At 37.2% G+C, this 5,823-nt stretch overlaps 1 protein-coding gene across 2 annotated transcripts in view; it reads right to left on the bottom strand.

Moving 5' to 3' along the window:
* VPS39 (VPS39 subunit of HOPS complex) overlaps positions 1 to 5,823 on the bottom strand; it is a 55,416-nt gene that overhangs the window by 33,245 nt on the left and 16,348 nt on the right. The gene's annotated exons all lie outside the window — the stretch shown is intronic.

The following is a 5,823-nucleotide window of genomic DNA, read 5'->3' as shown; positions in this document are numbered from 1 at the left end:
ATACGAAAACAAGTACAACAAAAATGTTCCAGACTGCTCTCCTAATAAATCTTTTGAAGTTTCTAGAAGATAAGACTAAGTGGGGGATCTAAAAGCCAGTGGTCCTTACTGAGCACAGTAAGTTGCTTTTAACTCCAGTTTTAGAAAAGATGTTTATTTTTTTTTTTTGGAGAGGTTTTTCACTATAGGGCATGTGTGCTTGCCAGACAGACAGAGAGAGACATAGAGACAGAAAGTGAGAAATCACACCCCGGGGGGGGATGGTCTTGCCTCAATAATTTCTCCTCCATTCTCCTCTCAGGATCTTGGGCACACACACACAGGCGCCCGGCGTGAGTTTTAAGCCACCGGGTCCGGGACGCGAACCGCGGTCGACTACGTGGGAGTCCAGCGACATAGCCATTACGCTGCTGGTTCCCTAGAAAAGATGTTTTCATGCACCTTCAAGTGGCATCAGCAGAAATGATCACACAAAGTTTGGAGAGTCTGCAAGGTACCTGTGAATCTGAAGATATTACCTTACAAATAAGTACCTTGGCAAAGTGCTTCACAAGAAAGAATGCAAAAAGTAATAGTCAAATATTAGAGCCCAAGCAATGAATGAAACCCAGCTCAAAGCATCTTTAGACCTAGACCAGCTAATTCCCCACAGTTACTCTATGTCCCATATCCTGGAGACAGAGCAAACACTCAACACCATTCCCAGAACTGAAGCAATTCAATGCATCTACACTTACTGCCACTTTCAGGTGATGCTACATCTGCTGGTACTGTTGCAAAAAAAGGGGAGAAAGTAATATACCATAAAAACATGTGAATTCAGCCTTGCTGGAGAATAACAAAAATATTCAACCTCAAAAGTCACCAAAGAGTCAAAATAATAATAATAATAATAACAACAACAATGATAGCATCTATCATTAAGCAATAATTAAGTGCCGATTTAATTTCTGTAGCCTAACAACTACCCCCAAGAAGTAGGGAATATTATTATTCCACGTTTATATTTAAGTAATCTGCTGTTATGTTGTGTAAGGAAAAGATAATTCGGTCATTTCTTACTCAATAATGAGTTCTGTATTTGAAAAAGGCTTTTTATTTACTTCCAACAACTCTATAAGTAAAGTTCCCCAATTTTCAAATGACCAAACATTTTCAGATGTTTTGGCCTCAGGATTCCTTCCTAAGGTTAAGAAAACTGGATCCAACATGGCCCAGTGTGTAGTTTGATTTTTGGCTCTAGTGGTGGAAAATCATGCCAGGTGCATGTGTGTGAGTGCTCAAAATCATGACAGAATGGGAAAATGGAAGAGAAAAGATTGTGTATCTTCTCCCTCTACCCCCTCTTGGTCTCTCTCTGGTGAGCAACTTACTCTGGCAAAAAATGCAAAAATTACTGAGTACCCAAAGAATTTTTATGTGTACTATATCTACAAATATTTATCATATAAGAAATTAAAACTGTGGGAGGACCAGCAGATGGCATAATGGCTACGTCGCTGGACTCCCATGTAGTTGACCACACTTCGAGTCCTGAACCTGGTGGCTTAAACACACGCCAGGCACGTGTGCATGCACGCCTAAGAACCCGAGAGGACAATGAAGGGGAAGGGATTGTGGCATGGCCATCCCCCCAGGGGGTGATTTCTCACTTTTTGTCTCTCTCTCTCTGTCTTTCTGGCAAGCAAAAACTTCTCCAAAGAAAAAAAGAAAAAAATATGAAAACTATGGGGCCAATAGGTTGTGTGGTGATTAAGACGCTGACTCTCACATGGTCAACCACAGTATGAGATCCGGACCTAGTTTTCTCACTTTCTCTCTCTAGTGAGTTCATGTGCCTTATAGCAAAGTTTTAAAAATAATAAATAATAATAATAAATAAAATTAAATAAATAATTCTTTAAAAATAAATTAAAACTGAGAAAAATTTAAAATATATTAACTCATTTAAAAATAACAGTATTAAGCCCTTTATAAAAAAAGATATTTTAACAAAAATAACTATTTTTCCAGGGGTGGATTGTGATGCTCTATAAGGCCGACCTATACAGGAAGGTTTCAAGCTCACAGCTAAAACCTCCTTGAGTATGACAGGAACGTGTGTGCCATGATCGAGAACTCGTTGAGACTATGGTGTGTTGCAGCATCAAGACCTTATTGGAGTGCTACCTTCTGATTCATGAAAGAAAAAACTAAACTAAAAACAACAACAACAACAAAAACTCTTGGGACCAGCAGACGGCATAATGGTTACATCACTGGACACTCACATAGTCGACCACAGTTTGAGTCCAGACTTGGTGGCTGAAAACTCTCGCTGGGCATGTGTGTGTGCCCCAAATCCCAAGAGGAGAATGGGGGAAAAGGGACTGCGGTGTGGCCATCCCCTCAGGGGGTGATTTCTTGCTTTCTGTCTTCTGTCTCTCTGTTGAGCACATGAGCCCTGCAGCAAAAATCTCTCTCAAAACAAACAAACAAACAAAACTAGGAAAAAAAAACAAGCTTTCTCCAAAACAAAAATATACATGACTGTAGATTTTTGCAATCATCTTTTTTTTTGTAAAATATTATTATTATTTTAACCATCAAAGGATGTGTGTGACCTCCAGAGAGAAAGGGAGAAACCATCGCCCTATGGGGTATGGTTATGCAGCAATCTCTCTACTTCCATTCTCCATCCTACTGGGATTTGGGGCCTCCTCACACACGCATGTGGTTTTCAAGCTGCCAGGGCAGGTATTTGAACTGCGGTCAGTCATGTGGGATTCAGTTCCCTTAACTATTAAGCCACAAAGCTGTCCCTGCAAATCTCTTGAATGTCTAGATTAATAGAAGACAGCTAGACTCTCAGATCTGCTTCTGCATTTAATCTGTTTTGATATTGTTTTGGTTGAAATATATGATCAAAATTTCTCCTCTTACGGATACATATAAAAGGGAGAAACATTTTAAAAGCTTTGTATAGACAACTGTGAATCTTTTTTGATTTTATATCAAAATTGACAAATGGAGTTTCTTATAATATGGAATTTAAAAACTATCAGTAAACTTTTTATATTATATTACATTAAAACCCACTTTGAATGGATTTTTATTTATTCATGATTTAGAGACTTCACAAATTGGTCATTTAAAAAAATTGGTTCAATGAGTTTATGCAAACTTTCTAAATGTTGCCATATTTAATTACAGGATATTAAAAAATCACACTCAGGGAGGCCAGAAGGTAGTGTGGTGGTAGAGGTACTAGACTCCCATATGGTTGACTGTGGTTTGAGTCCTGGACCTAGCAGCTTACTTTCTCACTTTCCCTCTCGCTCTATCGCTCTCTGACCAAATTTTTAAAAAATAATAACAATGATAAATACAATTAAATAAATATTTTTTAAAAAGATCATACTCATTAATCTTACCCCCAACGTTATCAGAAAAATTTTTAAGTACTGAAAACTATCAAACTCATGGAAGTGGATACCAGTTTTTATAATTCTAATTTTCTCCTGAAAATCTGTCAATCCCAATAATACTAATTGTCTTCTTTGAAGTGACAAGACTTCATTTTTGAAAAAAAGTCTGTTAAATACCCAAATGGTCTAAAAAAATTCAGTCTAGAGTCATTCTTTCAAGTAAAAATGATGTTGCAAGAAAAAGTGGCCCGTTTAGCTTGTAACTCAAACAACTGCACAAGTACTTTTTCCTGTCGCAATCATCATATCTCATACCTTGGCACACAGTAGAGCTGCCTTAGGTGAACTTTTCTTAGAACAGATTACTAAAAAGATGTGTTATAAGAGGTCAAAAACAGTAACATTAAGAATTTTTACTGCCTCACCAAGAATATTAAGTGAAATAAGCTTCAAAAACAAAAACAAATACCACTATGAGAGCATGCATGGTAGAGAATAACATGCCTACCAGCACAGTTTGGTTCCATGGTATTTGTATTTGTATTCAGGGTGTAGCAGTTTAAATCACCATTACTTTTACACCATCATTGCAAATATTGATACAGTGAAAAAAAGGCAAATAATGTTTCAGTTTTTCTGTGAACGTAGTTTGGGCCTGTGGGTCAAATAAAGTGTAAATAAACTTTTATTGGTAATAAAGTATCAGGGAAAGACTGGGAATAGAGACTTGAGGTCTGATCTGATCTAAGCTGTCTCCCCTGAGCTTAAAAAAAAAAAAAAAGGCTCTGCAAACTGAATTTTTAAATCTATGGTCAGCAAAGCACTGCTAATAGGCAAAGCTGAACTCTGCAAAATAAAGTTTTATTGGAACACAGTCATGCTCATTCATACATATTGTGTATGGCTGCTTTCATGCTACAATGGCTGTTTAATATTAATAGTTGCTACACAGGCCTATGGCCCATAAAGCCTATAGAATATTTACTATTTAGACCTTTCTGAAACAAGTTCACTGACCCTTGATTTAAAGGAAAGAAGAAAAACTCAAAATTAAAATAAACTCATTATTTTGTTCTCTTATGTTCTCTTCTTACTCCACCACAAACCCTGGTCAAAATGTCTTCCTCTTTTTCTACTGCGCCAATAAGATAGTCTTTTCTCCCAGTGTTATATAACCCTTGCTCCAAGTTCTATTTCCACTCTTACCTTAAACTGTGACCTGTGAAATACACAAGAGGGAAAGGGGGCCTCCATAAAGTTCACGGAAAAATGCATCTTATAATAAAACTATGGGGTTGGCAGGTGGCATGGTGGTTAAGATGGCTGGATCCCACGAGGCCAACTACAAGGCTAAGTTGAAAAACATGCCCAGAACTGGCAGGTTGGAAAACACACCAGGTACACATGCATGCCCTAAATACCAAAATAAGAAATGAAGAAGGGATTACAGCATGGTCATCCACCATAGGGGCTGCTTTCTCATTTTCTCTCTCTTTCTTTCTCTCTCTCTCCAGTGAAAGCATGCACTCTCTAACAAATTAATTAAATAAATAAGAGAAAAAAAACATGGATGAATTTCAAAATTTTGCAAAATAAACTCGTACTTTAATTCCATTTTTCACGAACTTTTTAAAGTCCCCTCCATATATTAAGTTGAAAGCTGTGAAACTACTGTTTTTTAAAGTCTAATATGGCCGAATAATATCTACTCTGGCATCAACTATTAGTTTCTATAGATTGTAGCTCCAGGGTACAATATCCAAACAGATCAATTTCCATTAAAAGAACACAGAAATACAATTAGGAAAAGGGAATGAAGTTGGTTTTTGTTTTTGTTTTTCCCCTCAAATAAAGAATACTCCTTAGACCTGTCCCATGACCTGGTAGTTAAGGAAGCCAGATTCTAACTGACTGGCAGTATAGCTCAAATAGTAGCCCTAGCAGAATGAAAAACACTGTTAGGCACATATGCATAGATGCCCCAAATTTCAACAGGATAAAGAAATGGAGAAGGGATTGTGGCATAACTGTGCCCCATTAGGGGGTGTTTTTTCCCCCTTTTCTCTCTTTTTTTTCTCTCTGGTGAGCACATGTGCCCGCTAGCCAAAAAGAAGTATATTCTTCAACAAAATAAATTTCAAATACTTTAGTTATTATTCTACATTATTACTGACAAAGTCATAACTGATTAGAGCTTTAATTTTCAAAGTCTTTCAAGTCTATTATTGCATCTATCCCAATAAGTCTGTGACACAGACAATTTATAGAAGAGAAATTGACATTGGAAAGGATATGCTCACAGTCATGTGACCAGGGAGAAGTAAAACTAGATGTGAACCCAGGTCTTCTGGAACCCAGGTCTTCTGTTCTCAGGTCCTCTTTTTTTTTTTTTAGAAGACGGTTTGGGAACATCACA

The sequence above is a fragment of the Tupaia chinensis genome, unplaced genomic scaffold (genome assembly GCF_000334495.1).
Source record: "Tupaia chinensis unplaced genomic scaffold, TupChi_1.0 Scaffold000605_1, whole genome shotgun sequence".
Taxonomy (NCBI): Eukaryota; Metazoa; Chordata; class Mammalia; order Scandentia; family Tupaiidae; genus Tupaia; species Tupaia belangeri.
This window is presented reverse-complemented; position numbering and strand designations above follow the sequence as displayed.